Source organism: Polypterus senegalus, chromosome 3 (genome assembly GCF_016835505.1).
Source record: "Polypterus senegalus isolate Bchr_013 chromosome 3, ASM1683550v1, whole genome shotgun sequence".
NCBI lineage: Eukaryota > Metazoa > Chordata > Cladistia > Polypteriformes > Polypteridae > Polypterus > Polypterus senegalus.
In genome coordinates, this window is record NC_053156.1 from 158,593,053 (window position 1) to 158,614,281 (window position 21,229).

Consider the following 21,229-nt stretch of genomic DNA (forward strand, 5'->3'; position numbering starts at 1 on the left):
GTTTTATATTCTAGTTTCTTCAAAATAGCCACCCTTTGCTGTGATTACTGCTTTGCACACTCTTGGCATTCTCTCGATGAGCTTCAACAGGTAGTCACCTGAAATGGTTTTCACTTCACAGGTGTGCCTTATCAGGGTTATTTAGTGGAATTTCTTGCTTTATCAATGGGGTTGGGACCAGCAGTTGTGTTCTGCAGAAGTCAGGTTAGTTGGACGATCATTTATTTTTCAACAGGACAATGACCCCAAACACACCTCCAGGCTGTGTAAGGGCTATTTGACCAAGAAGGAGAGTGATGGAGTGCTGTAAATAGTCATGAAAATAAAGAAAACACATTGAATGAGGAGGTGTGTCCAAACTTTTGGCCTGTACTGTTTATACATATATTCATAAATACATACAAAAACACTCAAAGCAGTCATAATAATCCAATTTTGTATTGTCTGTGTGGGTAGCGGAGGACATCAGAAGATGAAAGGCAGATTTTATAAATAAAGGCAGATATGAAGAAGGTACTATCCTGAAAGCAAAAAAGTTTCAAATCTCATCTCTGAAGACTGGCTAGTCAGGGTGTAAGGACAGTTTTCAAAAGGGGTGCAGGTGGTCACATCACTAACCTTGTCCATGCTGACAACGGGTGAGTTGTTTCTATGTTTTGTTGATTGGCACTGATAGAATCCGTCTTTTCTCTCCTTCCCTTATTTGTAACTGGCACGTAGATCAGCCATTCCTCCACATTACTCTTTTCTCCCCTTTTGAATTTTGGCACTCAGACTCGTCATTGGATAATGATCGTAACAGCACCAGACAGATGTTTCAAGATCCCACCCATGAAGGGTGATGCTGTCAATCACTGTCTTACAGCTCACCATCTTGTCCTCCACCTGTATTTAAGCCATTACAGAAAATAAAAAAATTATTCTAAAGCCAAAGGGAAAAGTATGCAAAAATTTCAAACTGAGCACTCATAACATCTGTCAGACTGCAAAAAAGAGATTGATTTTTCCTCTGCTATTTTTCCTTTCATATTCAGTTAAAATGAATAAAAACATTGTGAGATTAAATGTTTGCGAGAGCCTTACACTTCTATTACAGTGCTTGACATCAAGAGTCTAAGATTTGTATTTTTATAAATGCCTTTTCTTGAATCGCATAGGTAGACAGTCATAGTTTTCTTAATCAGGATTGGAAGCAGTTGCAGTTCTTTTAAAAATAATTTAAGAATGTTGTTGATACAATGATATTGACACAATGGCAACAATCTGATCCTGGAACGGCAGTCTGTTAAGGAGACACATTGTTCCCAATGGCCTTTTTGGGTGGATCCCTTAGTTAGGTGAAGCTTGGCATTGAGACTGGGAAAAAACAAAAGCACAGCCTGGGGTATTAAAAGCTCAAAACCAGTTCTGCTAACTTTAGTGAGTCATCCCTTAGCATTCTTTGCTACACAGCAAGGTAACCTTTAGCAATATTTATCTACAGTACATTATATGTTGTGTGACACAAGCAAGGGGAGCAACTGTACTGCAGTTTTGCAAAGTGGGAAAAAGAGTACGCTTGGAAGGGAAAACTTTGTGACAACATGAATGCTCTGCACAGGAGTCTTCCTGGAAAAAAAGTGAACTGAGCTTTAAAATCTGTAAGGCAACCACCTTAGTCACAGTGACACAGTGCAGTTCTTTAAATCTATTCACCCATCTATTCAAGTTCAATGATAGAGTTACTTGGCTGACAATTTTATCCAAAGCATCTTTTATTCCAACCAATTTCAAAAGCAGTGTATCATTACTATTTTCAAATTTCATTGTTTAGCGTAGTGGTTCTCAAACTGTGGGGCGGGCCACCCTAGGGGGCCGCGAAGTAACAAAAAGGGGGGTGCAAAGATGTGAAAAAAAGAAAACAAGAATCAAAAATATGAAAAATACATCTATTGAAACCAAAACAAATTAACTTAAACTACATTCTGATACTAGAAAAATAAATATAGAGTTAGATAAATGTCGATAAAAGTTAAGTAGGTATAATAAAATATGCAGTCTATGATATATCATTAATTAAAAAAGAACAAATTTGTATTAGTGGGCTTCTTTCACTATTTCACTTTACACTAATAGTGTCAATTATTAAATAATAATAATTATTATTAATATTATTATTAAGTAATTCCTCCCATATAAGTAACATTTCTCGGACTGCCTTCTTATATCTCCGAAACATTTCTAGACTTTGTCCTGCTCTTACGCAACACAGTACTGAAGCATTGGTTAATGCCTGAGTCACCTCACGTATAGATTTCTGTAATGCTATTCTATCTGGCAACCCACAAAACGTATCCATCGCTTACAACTTATTCAAAATTCTGCTTCCAGGATAATAACCTGCTGTTCTAAATCCACTGAACATATTACACCTCTTCTTTCTCAACTTCACTGGTTCCCTGTTAACTACAGAATACAATACTAAATACCGCTCTTAACATTTAAAGCTCCCCCCTACCTCACTGATCTCCTACAGCAGTGGTTCTCAATCTGTGAGGCGGACCCCCCTAGGGGGGCGCGAAGTAACAAAAAGGGGGGGCGCAAAGATGTGAAAAAGGAAAACAAGAATCAAAAATATGAAAAATACATCTATTGAAACCAAAACAAATTAACTTAAACTACATTCTGATACTAGAAAAATAAATATAGAGTTAGATAAATGTCGATAAAAGTTAAGTAGGTATAATAAAATATGCAGTCTATGATATATCATTAATTAAAAAAGAACAAATTTGTATTAGTGGGCTTCTTTCAAAAAAACGTTAGAGGGGGTGCGATTAAAACTGTTATGAAAACTCGGGTCGCAAATACTTAAAGGTTGAGAAACGCTGGTTTAGCAAGTTGACCTTTTTTGTTTTTTTAGTCTAAGAAATTTTTTAATATTTGTATTTTTGCCATAACCTTTTTAACCACTGTCTTTTTAGTTCATCCTTTCCTATACTGTTTGCCTCATACTGTATTTGTATCTAAATGCAAACTATGTGCTAAGAAGAAGCAATGACACCTGTGTCTTATTCACCTTATTCATTTGAATGACACGTTCTTTAATAAACAGATAAGTAGAAATGGCAGTTGTCACGCATGCATGCCAGAGAGTCTCCTTTCAGGCTCACCTAAGCTATGCGATGCCACCCTGCTGTCACTATCAGTCTTATCTACTTTGTCCCTCACAACGCCAAAGAACCACCCCTTGATGGAAAGACAGGCAGAAAAGCTCCACCCCCTTCAGGGTAATATAAAAGGGAGATGTCCCTGGAAGGCAGCGTCTCATTTGTACCTGAGTGCCTGACTATTAGGAACACTTCTAGAAGGTGATAAGAAGCTATTGGCTGCTTTTGTTTGAAAATGGCAGTGTGCAGGGTTTTTTTTTTTTTTTTTTTTAAATTAAAGAGGGTTGTCCAGTTGGCACCCAACTTTTATTAATCTGGCTTCTCATTTGCCTCCCCTACATAGTGAAGTGATTGCGTCACTTTAGTTTCAAAGTTGTTTTTACCCATGTCTGCACAGCTTATAAGCATTTGAATACAATTAGGAAATGAAACTGTACTGGGAGGGTAGAAAATGGCAAAAAAGTAAGTATTTAAAGCTAAAGCAAAGAATATAATTATTTATGAATTTGTTGGAAATATCCATAGGCCAGATGACTTAAGAAAATGTCACACTGCTTTTGAACTGGTTGGCATAAAGACTTGCAGCTATAGATGTCCTTGGAGCTAAACTTGAAATCCACTGGTTTAGGTATTTACATGACAGGATTAGCAGCCTTCCAATACTTATTTGATTCATTCAGAAATACAGCAAGTTTCACAAACACAGTATTAATGAAAAACAGTGGTGAAGTTATAAGTATTTTGAAAGTTAAGAAACTTTTAATTAAATACACTTGCTGGCCAGCTGGTTCTGTAAGAGAATGAAGCACACTAAGTCAATGTTAACAGGTAAATTACATAGAAGCAGACACACCTCTCTTGATCTTTTCCTGCTCACTTTTCTTGTTTTCCCTCTCTTCTGTTTCTTAGGGATAGCATTTGCATCATGTATGCATAACCTGCTGGTGGAAATGTATAATGTTTGATGATGCCATGTTTTTCTGGTAACATGTTCTAATTTTTAAATCTCTTGGTGAGAAGAATGGCCCAGAGTCAGAAAACAAAAAAGGCATATACTGTATAGTGTGTCACTTTAACCTGGAAGAAACTCTGATTAGGAGTGACACACCTAGAAGACCAGTCCTAACAAGCGAATTATGTGTTCTGGGTTTGTCCACTTAATAAAATGAATGCCTAACAGAACTAAAATCCATTCTCTGTTAATGCTGGACATGTAAGATGGAATTATTTGGAATGCTACCCACTCAGAATTACAAAAAAAATTAAAAAACAGGGCCTTAAACAAGTGAAATAAAAGAGACACGAACTTGGCAAAAACAAACAGTACCAAAGCAAATGGAAAGATGAACATGGTAAATATGTATGTTCTCCTTGGACTGTATACCTTCTAATAGCCAGGAGGTTTTCCAACCATTTACTTTTCTCTCTGCCACTTCTCCCCTTCTTTATGTCCTCCTGCTTCCACATCCTTTGCATTTTGAATAGTATACTTTGAATAGTATATTTTTTGAATGGTGCACTTCCATTTGGAGAGACTTAGGATGATTACAAACAGAGTCCATGCTAAAATAAATAATAAAACACTATGTAATATATATCATGCAGTATAAATATACAGTACCTCTTTATTGTACCGTGTATCTGAATACTAACATATTCTGGTTAAAATAAGTAAATCAAAGTTTTTTGATATTAAAAATCTTTATCCAAGTCTTAAACCCCAACTCTTTACATGACTTTCATGTGTTTGTTTTATGTGGTCCTTTATAACTTTACAAGGAGCAGAAGCAAGCAAAGGCAAATTACATTCTGTCTTTCCACAGCTTCTCTTGGCGGCCTTAGACTGCAAGTAGGTCTCATACAGGGCCAGCCTTAGTGACCCTACAAAGCACCTCCTTGTCCATCTCAAGTACAGCACAGCCTGAATGTTCTAGTCAACAAAAAAGTGACATGTCAAATAAAGCTGAGTATTATAAATTGTTTATTTAGATTTAAATGTATGACTATTTCACAAATGATGTATTAAATAATCTTAACATACTACTAATATAAAATCACATATTTTAAAATAGGTGGCACAGTGGCGCAGTGGGTAGCGCTGCTGCCTCGCAGTTAGGAGACCTGGGTTCACTTTCTGGGTCCTCCCTGCGTGGAGTTTCTCCCCATGTCTGCGTGGGTTTCCTCCGGGTACTCGGGTTTCTTCCCACAATCCAAAGACATGCAGGTTAGGTGCAGTTGGCTGGCGCCCTGCCCGAGGTTTGTTTCTTGCCTTGTGCCCTGTGTTGGCTGGGATTGGCTCCAGCAGACCCCCATGACCCTGTAGTTAGGATATAGCAGGTAGGATGATGGATATTTTAAAATAACTTGCACTTCAATGTAGTTCCTTATAATGGCAAACCAGAAAAGGAAATTATCTATTCAAAAACATCTAATTTCAGATTGCAATAGAAATACAGCCGCAAGAGCTGATAATGAATGTTGAAAAAATAAATAAATAAAAATCAAGAACAAAAGGAATTGTCCAATAAATGAGAAAGAGAAAAATATCCCGAACAATATGCGAACAGAAATGCTAAAAAGCAATGTTTATAGAATTTAAGTTAGAGGATAAAGTAATTCATAATATTGTTTTTGATGAGGCATTATTGTAATTACATTTTTTATCCATCAATCCAGCCATTTTCCAGTCCGCTATATCCTAACTACAGGGTCACGGGTATCTGCTGGAGCCAATCCCAGTCAACACAGGGCGCAAGGCAGGAAACAAACCCCAGGCAGGACACCAGCCCACCGCAGATTACATTTTTTATTTACTTTTTTTTACTTTTACTTTATTCTACTTTTGCACTTTTTACTATGTTTTATTATTCATTGGCATTTAAAATAGACAGTTATAGTGAAATACTCAAGTAACTGATTTTACATCTATAATAACTAAGGACCAAACTATTTCCCGCGCCCTGCATACTCTTCTATATACCACCTTTTTAAATAAAATTGCTTTCTCTAACAGAGTGGCACCCCAACACCCTTCGAGCAGCTCAGCTGCAAGATAGTGGGCCCCAGGGGTTGGAGAGTGAATCAGAACCCCCTAGTTTATTTTATTTTTAAAACTGATTTCTTTCTTTTTTCTAATTACTTCCTTAATTGATCTAAGCAACCAATGCAGAACTCATAATGAATATTTGCAGTGCACCATGCAATATATATTTCTCTGTTAAATGCCATTTGGTATCAGTTTTCGTAAAAGCAGTGTTAATGTTTGTGTTGCACCATCTGTTGGAATGACACTTGCAAAGCATATGTATCAGTTATAAGCCATTTGGTATGGGATTCGTAAAAGCAGTGTTAATGTTTGTGATGCGCCACCTCTTGGAATGACAGATGCAATGCATCTTATTACTAAAAATGTTTATGAGGCGCCATCTTTTGGAATGACAGAGGCATAGCAACGGGATGGACACACAGACACTTTATCCTTTTATTAAGGTATATAATAGAGACATACCTGGCATCTTGATGTTTCCACAAAAGCTAAACAGTTGGACATTAAATCAGCCTATTGAAGACAGTAATACATACAGTTTAACATATTGAGAAACTAATATATTAATTTAAGGAATAAGGAACTAAATATCACTTTGGAAAGAGTAAACACACTTTTCCTTTCCTACCCTTGTTCAACACAACACTTGTAATTTAAGTAAATTTAATGCTGTGGCATGACTCCCAAGAATCTGAAGAAACAGTTGCACCCACTGACTTATGACTGTCATCATCTCTCTCCCTGGATCAGCAGCAAGCCCACCTCTGATAACGTAGAAGGAGGATTTAGAAAGAAAGCTTGGCTGGCACACATTCTCTTTGCTGAACAAAAGGTTTTTAATATTTAAAAAAAAAAAAAAGGTCCCAAGCTTGTTACTTCAGTGTGAGGGCACAGTTTGCACTGTCCTAAAGCTGAGTTTGGCCTCACATTTCTAATTTAAATGTTTGTGAAAATCAGTGGTGCACCGTCACCTATAACTGCAAGCGGCAGCACTGCTTGGGTGCACACATCTCTGACTCCCGTTCCTTCAGAATTGAAACAGCAAAGCTGCAACACCTTTAAATAAGGTCTGGACTGAAGGATGCATATTCATGTAGGGTCTACCATATATATTTGTGGATAAGTTCTCCAGTGGTATAATTTACTGTATAATTTCTGCCATTTTATAATGTTGGCCGTATAAGTCGAATATGGAACACTCACATTATTGGTACAAGGGATTATGATATGCTAATGCCACCTAAGAGAGTAACCACAGAGCATGCTGCCTTTTTGTTGTATGTATTGTGCCTAAGTGACCACACGGTAATAGCCAAACTATTCTGAAGCAACGTTTGTACTGATTTGTGTTTTTTGTATCTCATACCCTTTAACATAAGAGCATCCCTTATCTGCAATAGAGTGTTCAATCAGAAGAAAATATGAAACTGGTTTTAAATTAAAAGTCATTGAAGTGGCGAAAGAAATTGGTAACTGTGCTGCTGCAACAAAATTCGATGCGTCTGAGAAACTGATGTGAGATTGGAGGAGGCTGTAAAGATGTAAAAAAAAAAATAAAAATTAAGTGTTGCATTTTTGAACAAGCGTATAAGTCGGGATCTGCTTTTATGATCGATTTTTCGGGTTTCAAGACCCGACTTATATGTGAGTATTTACGGTATTTATTTATTAATTTATACCAGAATAGTTTGAGCTATAATCTTAAATTACACATAGTGCCCAGTATGTTTATATTTGCTCATGCATTCAATCAAGCTGTTTTCTCAAACTTGTATGGTAATTTTTAGCAATTCCTTTTGTATCATTTAGCTGTGTTGTACTAATATTTTTATGTGGTATTATGAAAACATGTTGATTAGATTAAGTGCAGAACTATTTTACTTTCTGAAGCTGAACAGTAACAGAATAAGAAAATCATTATATGTAGGGCTGCTATTACCACATAAGAAAGTTCAAGCTAATTTTTCACTTTTTGGTAACCTGAGGATCAAAGTGTAAATGCATTTAACGCTTCTTCCAAAATACAAAAAAAAAAAAAATAGGCCAGTGTTTGCAGATTTAAGTTTTTGTGTTCCTGAGATATTACAAGAACAGGTAGTGGGTAAAAACAAACAAGAAATGTGTGACTATTATTAAATTGCATGATTTATTTCAATACCTGGTAATGTTTAATCAAGTGCTATTACTTCCTTATTAACTTTATGTTAGCACAAAAATATCTATAACAAGTGAGGGACATTGCTCTCTTTGATTTGATCTTCACCAGTGTTTTGTAAAATGGCTTCATATCTTTGGGAATCCCTAAAAAGACTTTATACAGTAAAGCAAGCACTAAAATAAACTTGGAAGGGTCATGTGTTTTAGTGAAAATATAAGCACATTGGAAACAATTTATTAATATTTATTTTTTCAGTTTAGACCAAGTTCCTATAACAAATTTTCATGCTAGGCCAATGTTTCTTTTTTGAATACCAAAGCTGTAAAATTACCCAGGCCACATTTACCTTCAGTTCAGTTTAGATTATGGGGGAGAAGGAATCAGATTTGTTTTAAAGAACCAACACGCATGTCATTCCCGATTAAATTAAAATGACAATTAGGTCATAATGTTCCAAAAGAAAACCAAGTATTTTCCAGTTCAGATAACTTTCAGATCACACTAGAAAAAAAGTACAGCTTTTAACAATTTTGCACAATGTTATATGAAAAATCTGGGTTAAATATGACATTATAGTAAATGTAAGAGAATGGGTGGAATTTAATTGTTTAAATGGATAGACTCCTTCTGTCATAACCCTGAATTGAACAAAATACGTACAGATGAGGGATAGATAGATTGATGGGTGGGTGGATGGATGGATGATTATAATACAGAATATTTCCTGAGTCTTTTTATCTTTTTTTCTGTTTTATTCTATATAACTAACCACTTTAGCAGAAGCGCTCTTGCCGCACAGCAGCAGAGTCAGGTGAGGGTTGGCTGTTCTATTTCATGGATTCCCATAGGAATATATTATTGTGCCTCGTGGTTGAATGGTGTCATGTCCAGGAATTGTTCATGCCTTAAACCCTATGCTAGCTTGGACAGGTTCCAGCACTCCCCTGTGACCTTGATCTGGATTATGGCATATTACTGTACTTGCTATGCTTGTTTATTGAATAATGTTCTGTTTTAGCATTTTGTTTTCTTTAAATACACAGATATATCCAACTGCCGCTGCAGACCTCCGCAGTTCTTCGATTCAGTAACTCTGCTGGACGGCCAAATTGGATTGCAGGTTTGTGTCATTTGGTTAATTTGACTTGAGTCATATAGGCCTCCTCCAACCCTAATCTTGACCATAGTGTTATCTTATCTTATGTTAGTGTTATCTTAACTAGGTGTTATCACTGACACCTTCCTCAATGGAGTGGAGCCTGGAGGTCCTTAGCTAGAGTCTACTGCAAAACTTAGGACAAGCCTGCAGGCTGATGTGGATGCACACACTGTGTTTGCTTTGATATATGAGCCATACAGCAAACATTCTCAGGTCTCCAGTTCTCTAATTCAATGGTTCTCAAACTGCAACCAGATTAGTAAGCATAATGCAAGTGAGCCACTATGTGTCAATAATCATATGTGAGTAAAGTAACATTTTAGTCATTCATGACTCCAAGTTCTGTGCCAGAGTACCATTTATAAACTACAAGCTGATATGTATAGTTTGTGTCGATTGATATTTGGACCTTGGTTTTTACATATTGACAGCAATACGTAAACTGAATAATTAATTTTTTTCTGGTTATATTCTTGAATAAAAGCGCACTTGTTTTGTTAAACATTTTGTGAAAGTGTTTATTTGATATTTGGACTTCAGTCTTCACACATTATTCACTTCACATCAGCATTTTGTCATTATTACTATATCATGGAAAAAGTTTCTGTTTTAGTTATTTGTTCAACATTTCTTGCCTCACATTTCCTGTCATCCTACATTTACACAGATCGTTATAGACATGGAACACACATGAAATGTATGTATTCCAAAGTTTACCCTATACAATTCCAGACACCTAACTACCAGATAAACAGAATTTAGCTCTAAGAATTTTGCTTCTGACTTGACTTCTGCTGCCTTGCTGGAGGATGGGATAGCAGGCTACCTACTGCTGGTACTGATTGACACATTTGCAAAACAAAGGTACTGATGAAGAGGTGTGAGGGAACTTAAGGTGGCCCGGCATTACAAATATTTCTGTAATCTTTAGGGAATCTAGTATGAACCATCTTTGTACCTTCAAAGCCGATCACCAAGCTCTTAGAGTTGTCACTTGGTAACACACTTTGTAATTGCATTTTGGACTTCCTATTAAACAAATTTCACCATGTACAGGTTGGCAGCATAACTTCCTCTACAATGATCCTCTAAGGCAGCCCACAGGATAGTGTCACCGCCTACATTCCTTGTTTATCTATGAATGCTTAGCCAAACACAGATCCAGCTCCTTTATTCAATTTCCATGTGACATCACAATTGTAAACCTTAGCATTGAAAATGTTGAGATTTTACTATCTGGAATGGGTAATAGCCACTTTAAATGAAAATATAGCATTGGGAGGAACCTCTGAATCAAAATAACAAACCAAAGGCTGAAACCGTGAACACATGAAATAAATAAGCAAAGCTCCACAGAACATGACTCAAAGACTGATGTCAGGATACAGTTTAGGATTTTATAGTCAAAAAATGACACGTACCCAGAGCCAAATTGAGCAGGCATTAAACAAAGTCAAGGAACAGAAGAAGAATTTGTAACTATATTATATGAATAAGAACAATTACTCAAGGCTTTTCTAAAGAGGAATCCAAAATCTCACATGATCAGGGAATTGCACGCGCTAACCTTTATACAGTGAAGATGACATTACACATTGCACACTCATGATCATCTTGCCTAGTAGCTGCAACCATCAGCAAAAATGGATGGCATCCTTAAGAATCTAATATGGTGTAGTAGTAGAATATAAATAATTTTCAACATTATTAAAAACACTTTAAAAAACAGATATAACCAATGGGTTTGTTGTTCTTCAAAATACTTGAAACGATATTAAAAGAAATTAAAAGACCATGGAAGAATCTGAAAAAAATTTAAGTCCTCAACAAAATCATGGCAGAGATGGTTTACAGAGAAGAGATTTTTGTCTTCTAAGAAAATGGTGCCACATCAGCTATCTCTTCCTCAATGTCAGCAAACACAAGGAGCTGGATATAGCCATCACGAAGCAGGAGGAACACCTTACTCCAATCTACATCAGAGAAGATGCTACACAGAGGGTTGGAAATGTCAAATTTCCTTGACTAGCCATAACTGACAAAGTGAGCACAACACACCTCAGCTATTTAGAAGACTCACATTTATTTTCTTAGATATCTGAGAAAAACTCAGATACAAACTGGACCTTCTCTATCCAAATATTAATGACTTTAAATATAAACCTGTGGTACAATCTGACCTCATCTTAGTGCCGCCTAGAAGACTGTTATTGACAGCAGCAGCTTTGTGAGAAGTTTTTATATGTGTTTTTAGAGGTTGCTGTTTGTTTTTATTACATTTATATTTTTCTGTAAAATTTTAATTTCCACTTGGGAAATTAAGTATAATCTAATCTGTATATATTGTGGCCGATTGTATGAATGACAGGTCTAAGATGCAAAGAATAGTTGAGACACCAACTGGGTCATCCCATTTAATGCACAAGTCCAACAAAAAATGGCGTGACCGGAAGTGACATCATCCACTGGAGCCAGAAGTGATGTCATCATGGCGGGACCAGAAGTGGTGTCATCAAAGCATTAGCACCATCATACATCCCCCCATCTTATCAATTAAGGGGAGGGGAATAAGAGGAGCACGGTCCTGTCTAGGAATCTGACGAATCTGACACTCTGGACAAGAAGTACAGAAACGTCTGACCTCTTCATTTATTCCCAGCCAATAAAATCTGAACTTAATGCGTTCTAAAGTCTTTTCGGTCCCCAAATGGGCTCCGAGTAAATGAGCATGGGCTAATTCACACACCTGACGACGGTAGGAACATGGAATTAACAACAACTCCATTATTATTCCCTCATGTTCAGCCACGCGATATAATAAATCATTTTTAATAACAAAGTAAGGCATTTGTGGTATAGTTTCTCCAGACTTACTGTATGTCCATTTACTGAAACAACTGCATTTCTCGTATTTTTCAAGGAATCATCATTCCATTGCTCCCTTTTAAAGGACAAAGGAGTAAGGTGAAATTGAGCAGTTAAATCGCTAATGAGGTCTGGGGATATCCCTAGGGGCGGAGCTACTGACGTAGTAGGCGTTGCAAGAAGTGGAATGCCTCTAGCAGTGTCAGATGTGCCTTCATCTCCGTTTTCTATAGTGTCAATTTCGTTATTATGGGAGCTATTACACGGCATGGAGGTAATCGGATTCGATATATTACCATTCATTATCAGGGCCTTTTTTACTAGAGGAACAACTTTTGTTTTTCCACTATTAATTTGGGACAAGTCTCTTTCAAATATTACTGGGTATGGAGGATCGGTCATTATGGGCACCGTTAGTCTATTCATGACTGATCCAACTGTAATAACACAAGGAGCAGCTCTATAGTATTGGGTGTCCCTGTGTATACATTTTAGGTTGATCTTATGATTTAACCATTGTCGCGGTAAAACAAAACGGCAAGCAACAATAGATATGTTACTCCCGGAATCGAACTGTGCCCTTACTTTTTTCCATTAAAAATAAGTGTTCCTGTACATGGGGAAGATAAGGGGATAACAACAGCACAATACCTCTCTCCTTTTCCCAGGGAACAATCCATCGGCTCTGGCGAAGGGCATGCTGTAAATACATATCCCAGCCCTCCACACTTGAAACAGTGCAGAGGCGGGGCGATTCTATACTTCTTCCTGGAGGAGACATCAATATTAAATCAGGTGGGCTCAGTAAAAGGCACATGAACCTGTTGGGATGGGCGAGAGTACCTTTCTGATCCGCCTGATTTACAGACCCCTCTGTAGATCCACCACTGCCACAAGACTGTCCATCGAGGCTACCTCCTGCTTGCGAACCTGCTGGGCGAGATTCTCTGAGAGTGTGTTAATAAATGTCTCGATTGTCAGCAATTTGGCCATTCTTTGAACACTATTCACGTCTGGCCGTAGCCAGCGGCTCACCTTGCCCCAAACCTTGTACACTTGTGTACGTACCGGTCTGTCCAGGTCAAATTTCCACTCAAGCCACTCCCTCACCAGCTGTGCCGCAGATATGCCATAAAGTTTAAATATTTCTTGTTCAAGCAGATCATAATTGGAGGACTGCTCCTCAGTCAGATCATAATAGGCCCTCTGCACTTCGCCCTTCAGATAGGGAGCCAGAATGTATGCCCACTCTGATTCTGGCTAAGCATTACGTTTGGCGGTTCTCTCAAAGATTAGAAAGTATGATTCCATGTCATGGTCTTCAGTTAGATTATTAAATTGAGGAGATACTGACCTTTATGTCTCCCCTCCGCTGGCTGCTGCTGCGTGTGCCTCGGATTCCGTCGGTCTTATTTGGGTATTGCCCAGTTGTATTTTTACTTGTTGCACCTCCACTGCCAAGGTGTTCAAGACGGTATTCAGGTCCTGTCCTTCAGTCATGATGAACAAATATCCTGCAGACTATGCCAATTGTGATGAAATAATTCACAATTACTATTATGAAAGTTTGGGGATTGGACCATTAAATTGTTGCACACAAATATATGGTCAAGATGACTATCAAAGATATCAGACATTCGACAATGAGATGGAGTTTCTGCCGGCTTTTATATCTTGACAAAGATGGCTACAGGAAATGGTAGTAGCAGGAAGTGACGTCATCCACGGGAGCCGGTAGTGACGTTATCATGGTGGAACTGGAAGTGATGTCATCCACGGGAGCCGGAAGTGACGCCATCATGACAGGATCGGAAGTGATGTCATCAAAGGTAGCCGGAGGTGAGGTCATGAATGGGAAATTGTCTGATACGGGTATGTGATAATTATTTCTCTTCTTTAGTTCTGTAGGATTAGAAAGAGAGGCATTAGCACCGTCATACAACCCCCCCATCTTGTAACCATTCACTCACCTCAGGACCTGTTGATTGGCTCCTAAACGCATGTGTGTGACAATATATACTGTATATACACACAGTATATAGATTTATATATACTACATATAATGAAAAAAAGACAACAGAGAGAGAGTTGGGATACCACAGGTAGCCCCATTAGATAGATAGATAGATAGCTAGCTAGCTAGCTAGCTAGCTAGATAGATAGATAGATAGATACTTTATTAATCCCACAAGGAAATTCACATACTCCAGCAGCAGCATACCGATGATAAAAAAATATATATTAAATTAAAGAGTGATAAAAATGCAGGTATAACAGACAATGTATAATGTTAACGTTTACCCCCCCGGGTGGAATTGAAGATTCGCATAGTGTGGGGGCGGAACGATCTCCTCAGTCTGTCAGTGGAGCAGGACAGTGACAGAAGTCTGGAGTCAGGAGATGACACTGTTCAATGGATGCAGTGGATTCTCCATGACTGACAGGAGCCTGCTCAGTGCCCGTCGCTCTGCCACAGATGTCAAACTATCCAGCTCCGTGCCTATATAGAGCCTGCCTATTAAATATCCAGCATGAAAAATAACTCAAAGTGATTAAAAAATTAGCAAATCATTGCTTGTAACATGAAGGAACTTCATAGCCTTGCCAGTCAGACATCTGCTGGAGAATGCCACTGGACTTCCTGTAGCATTGGGTTTTCTAGTTTTCTGAAAGAGAGGAAATAACATCAATAGCTCTGCGATGAGTTCCAAATGTTATTTTATGTTAGAGGGTGTGTCAAACCAAAATACTTCTCTGCATGTATTTCAGTTCCCAGATGCTCATGACAATATTAAGGATATCTTCAGGGCTCTGTTCAGATATGTAACTGCACCTTGAGTAGAGAGGGGGTGCTGTTGCTAACACAGTTTCCTTTTTCATCGGCAGTTCAGAAGGACTCCAGCCAGAAGATGAATAACTGCCAGGAAACTAATATATAAGCCATCTGGCCACTGGAAATCACTTTTCACTTTTGCACCCACATCTGTAGAAGACTGCTCTCATAGATGCAATCTCTGATCCTTAAATTTTCTTTCTTTTGTTAATGGCTTATGCCAACCCTTTTTACACCCTCGTGTGCTATTTTCTTTCATTTTCCAGGATTAAAGAGGCTTTCCAACTGGAACTCTGTAACACTTTAACTGACTCTCTCTTTTTTCATGTTTCACAATATACATATATAAAAAGAATATACACTTAATAAAGTAAATATTAATGATATAAATAAGTTTTATTAAATTAATTATATTATACCCATGGTCCTTTACTTTTTTGTTGTTTCTATTGTATTACTGTCACTAGTGCAGGTTATATATAAATAAAAATTTCATTGTACTATGTTAACATGACAATAAACTTGAACTTAGACTTTCACTTTTTTCCTGCATTGGGGACGAAAAATAACTGTGTGGCTGAGACCCTTAAAGAAAACAATGATATACGATAAAAAACATTTATAGTGCAATGAAAACCATAATAAACCCCAGCTTTTTATGTATGGGAAACTGATATACTGACATACTGATTGTGATCTTGATTTAAAGAGTGAGACAAACTTCCAAGGGGGTGATCACAGTTTCACCTGTCTGAGACTATTACTATTCTGCTTGTGTCAGCAAACATTTCCTTCTCAGTATAAATACGTCAATGCCACCTGTGCTACAGCTGATGAAATGTTGGTCTCTGGTGTGTAGCTCTAGATGGAAGCAAATGATTTCAGCTACAGTTCAAAGGTCAGTGGATTACTGCCAACAGCACAAGTTATGTTAAGTCAAAATGAGCTTGCCTAAATAGCTACCCTTGATAAGTTTGTCATTTACAACTGCCAGTATCATACTTTTGTCAATCATACAAACTATGTGTAACTCCCTGTTTGAAACATCAGTCATGAGGATACAAATTAAAATGAATGGTAGAAATTATAATAAACTTTTTGAATGCTGCAGACTTCTTCAACAAGATCTAAAATTGACAATAATAGGATAGCCACCCTTCACTGAATCTACTTAATCCAGTTGAGGGGCCGGAGCACATCTATAGAGCAGCCACCCAGGAGTGGGTTCCCAATCATCTCAGGGCTCACCATGCACAAACAAGGAAAAATGATGTGTTTTTGGATACCTAGTGTACTGGAGAAAAAACACCATTTGGAGAACATGCAGACTTCCCACAGACTGCTTGAGGAGGGGGATTCAAACACAGGCTATGAGGAAATACCTCTAACTGCAGTATCAGTGTGCCGCACCACAGAGGATGCATTACTCTTAGAAGTATTATGCACTCAGAGCTATTTTGCCCATTTTCCCAGATGCTGGATATATTTTGATAACACAGAGGTGTGGGCAAAAGTAGGTTGACAGTTGTGAGAATGCGAGGCCTGCAATTTCAGCACTTGCAAAATTGCACCTAAATACAATGTGCCATTTTGAGTTGATAAAGTTAATAAGCTATTGAGTTAGTAAAGCAATTGTATTAATCATAACCTGTATGTCCTTTTCCGTACAAACAACTGTAAACCTATTTTTGCCCACCCCTGTATATATCAATAAATGAAGTACACAATATCAAAACTACAGACCAATAGAAGCTTGGTTTCCATTTAAAAACATACATTACCACAACATCCATATTTAACTTGATAGCTACTGCAGCAGCACAGAAAACTAATCATTATCTGTCCTTGCCCAAATTTCAGTGTCAGATTCAATTAGATCCTGAAACATTTGAAAGCACTGTAAAAGTTTCATTCACTGTTAAAATGTATCTTTGCATATTATTCTTGCTTTGTGGTTTTCTAGTAGGATACATTTTGAAAGGCTAGTCTGACAGGGGAAGAGGACTGGCCCTGGCCTGCAGCTTCCTTTTCTTGCTTCCTCTCTGCATAGTGGCAGAATGCACTGTCTGCTCAAAGTCACCGACTATGGAACTGCAGGGGGGGGCTACTTTTAGCCCGTCATATTCTGCATTGTTCCAGTCTGACATTCTCCTCTGGAATCAACTGTCGCCAGCCACAAATTCACAACATTTGGGTTACTCTCTGTGACACACTAGCACTGAGTACTTTAAGGCAATAATGGGGGTCAGGTTAGAGAGGACCATGGCTGCTAGTGTCCCCGCCAGCTGAGCAAGCGGTGGGTGAGCTAGGGAGATGAAGTGGGAGTAGTACTGGGCTCATCAGATGGAACAAGGACCTGGGGCCTCATGCATAACACCCTGCGTAGAACTCACACTATAACATGATGTAAGCACAAAAGCCGAAATGTGTTTACGCACAGAAAAATCCAGATGCATAAATCTGTGCGTTCGCCAACTTCCGCGTTCTTCCACTACATAAATCTCAGTCTGGGTGAAAAGTAACGCTCGTGCATGTGCCTGCTGTCCCGCCCCAACTCCTCCAGGAATTACGCCTCTTTGAATATGTAAATCAATATAAATAGCCCTTAAGCTCAGTGTTCTGTGAAAAGACAATGAGAAAAGCAAGAGGGACAATGGAAGAATTTCAGCGAATATAAAGTGGAGGCAAGGAAAAACATACTATCTGTTGGTTTAAACAGTGGTATAAACAACAAAAGGAAGTTGATCGACTGACATAGAATGTCAGAGAAACTGGAAAGCTCAAGTTCACAAAGTCGCACAGTGCCCGAAATAAAAACGAAGTTGTCAGATATCAAAGTTGCCGTGAAAAGGCGAGTCGTAGCCCACCATCTGAGTGTCATATGAAAGCTTATTAGGGTACAGAGAAAAAAAAAGGCACACAGTAGGGAAAAAGCACGACATGTCAACTTCAATCTCGAAATTTCCACTTTAATCACGTAGTTTATTTTGTCATTAAAGTAGAACATCATAAACTTCATCTTAAAATCGTTTAATTAATCAGTTTCTCAAATCACATCGTAAGTAAAGTAGCACGTTAAATGTTTTGTTTTGTATGTGTTCTTCTATGTGCTCTTTGTGTGTGAATCACTAGTGCTTCTTCAACCGGCTTTCTCTACCTCTGACAGGACACAGAATCCATTACATTCATGATATTACAGCTCTCTGAATAACTAAAATACAGAGATGTATACGTGATATCATTTTCATGATGATAGGAGTTAAAGCACATTATTAAACATGGGAACACGGTGGCGAAGTGATTGTGCGTGACCTTTGATGAAAATTTATTGCAGCAGTACTCAGGGGTGTCTCTAGGCTCATGGCAGCCCTGGGCAGAGAAAGAATCGGTGGTCCCTTCGCTTGCCAGTGTCAATATGGTATCTTATGCATGGCGGATGGCCACATCTGTTGCGGACACTGCATAGCCACCTTGTGCTTATGACACAAGCGTTTAACTTTTGCCGAAATTTGCTGCTGCATTTTTAGCTGTATCGTTATTTTCTCTTTCTGTTTTATATTCAATATATATTGGCGTGGCAGCCCTGTGCAGGTGCACAGTTTGCACATGCCTAAGGCCGCCCCTGCAGTACTGTCTCTTTCAAAAATACTAACCTCCAATTCCTGTCCTTCCTTTTCTTTCTCCAAGTAACTGATCGTCACACAATCAGCTCTGTAATAGACATTAAGCCATCTGTAAACTTATAACGCAGATTCTTTAAAACTTTTAAGGAACATTGAAATATCTTCATAGTACATGTTTAATTATTCCATCCATCTATCCTGTCCTTGTCGCGCCATCTCCAGCAAGAATACAGCGCGAGGCAGGAACAATCCGTGAACGGAGCACCAGATTCTTGCTAGTGTAGCAACACCGTGTCCTTTAATTATTAACAATATAGATTATTTAATTGAAGTTAAAGTTTTATCTGTATAATATAATAAACATATTTTGCTGTATTTCATCTGAAAAATGATATTGTCATCATATGTAATTATGCGTTTTATAAAGTGGCTCAGGTTGTGCAATTTTATAACTGTAGTGCAAGTTTACAGTGAGGTGATTGTACTTATAAGTACAAGGAGCAGTTGATGGACTGATTGAGTGCATTTAGAGCTCTTGGGATGAAACTCTTTCTGAACCGCGAGGTCCGTACAGGAATGGTTTGAAGCGTTTGCCATGTAAGAAGATGTTCAAATAGGAATCTTTCCAATCAGCTGTTCCAAGTGGTGCAGTGAGAGTAATACAGAAAAGATGATCTGCTGTGGCAACCCATATCGGGAGCAGCTGAAAGAAGAAGAAGAATATGGTGCAGTGATAGCAACAATGTTAAAGCAGTTATGGTATTTGCAATAGTTTGACCATTCCATGGACCATTATATTGTTACTGGTTAATTACAATCAGATGCATTAAACTAATAAACAATATGCGGTTAATTTCAGTGTATTTATAGAGCTGTGTCAGGGATGTGGATCTGAAAAAGAAAGATAAACCACACAGGAACAGTAGCACTGCTTTGACGCTGGGTGCCGCCAGTCTGCAAAACTGAGAGGGGAACTTGCATACGACAGGGTATGAGGTACCATGGAAATGTGCATGGCTTTACACCAAGTTTAGGTTTTATACATCGCAATTTGAATGTGGAAACGTTCTTATGCAACATTTCTGTGTGTACGCACCGTTTATACATGAGGCCCCTGGACTGTGATGGTTTTATTCTTGTTTTAAGTTCTGGATTTTAATCACATGGATGTTCACTGTTTTTATGGATTATTAATTTATTTATGGAAGAGAGCAATGCAATTTGCACACTGTTTTGTTGGATTGTTTATTAATAAAAGCATCTTTATGCACCTACCCCTTTCTTTGTGTAAGTTTCTTCATCCGCTGGCTCATCCTCTGTTATGTTATCAGTGGAAGTGGGTTTAAAAGGCTCCCTGGAAGGACCCAGTAGCGTGGGGCCAATCCCACAGAAGTGTGTTAAGAAACACTATTAGGGCTCCTTTATATCAACAATAATACATCTGCATAATGGCTCACTGTGACTGTGACTGATAAAGCAGAAGTCTTCTTCCTTGTTCGTTAGTCAACTAGATTACTGCAATGCACTCCTCTCAGGACTACCCAAAAAAGACATCAATCAATTGCAGCTAGTGCAAAGTGCAGCTGCCAGAATCTTAAATAGGAAAAGAAAATCCAATCACATCTCTCCAGTTTTGATGTCACTACATTGGTTACCCATGCCATTTAGAATTGACTTTAAAATACAAAGCCTTAACTAATCTCGCTCCATCCTGTACTTCAGAATGTTTTTCACCTTACACTCCAAATCATAACCTTAGATCTTCGAATGAGTGTCTGCTTATAACTCCAAGAGCTAAACCTGAAAGAAGTGGTGAGGCAGCCTTCTTTTGTTACGCACCTAAAATCTGGAATATCTTACTGATAGAAATTCACCAGGCTAATATGGTAGAGCACCCATTACTTTAACACGGTGTTCTGATAGCGTCATTTTAGTGTAACCCTGATATTCTGTATATGCATTTAATTAACATTATCTTTCATGGTGGCTCCGAAATCCATACTAACCCCTACTTTCTCTGTTGTTCTTTTTCCAGGTCTCTGTGGCTGCAATCTGTGCCACCAACACCTGATCAAAGGTCTTCTGGAGAGTTCCAAATGTTATTTTATGTTAGAGGGTGTGTCAAACCAAAATACGTTTCTGCATGTATTTCAGACGCCAGATGCTCATGACAATATTAAGGATATCTTCAGGGCTCTGTTCAGATGAGTAACTGCACCTCGAGTAGAGAGGGGGTGCTGTTGCTAACACAGGACCCTACATTGATGGATTGTAGGCCAGAGGTCTACATGGCCATCATTGTCTAATTATTCTTCGTGAAGCCTGAAAAACATAAGGACTGATTTAGATCATTAATGTTAGGTAGAATGCATAATGGGGGCTGGGCGGTCTCGTGG

At 38.2% G+C, this 21,229-nt stretch overlaps 1 long non-coding RNA gene across 1 annotated transcript in view; it reads right to left on the reverse strand.

The window, feature by feature from the left end:
* Positions 1-370: 370 nt before the first annotated feature.
* Positions 371-21,229, reverse strand: part of LOC120526830 — a 52,895-nt gene continuing 32,036 nt past the window's right edge. Inside the window, exons 2-4 of the long non-coding RNA XR_005633180.1 lie at positions 13,732-14,279; positions 4,534-4,712; positions 371-885 (exon numbers count right to left, since the gene is read on the reverse strand). This is a non-coding gene — a long non-coding RNA (uncharacterized LOC120526830). The remainder of the gene's footprint in view (positions 886-4,533; positions 4,713-13,731; positions 14,280-21,229) is intronic.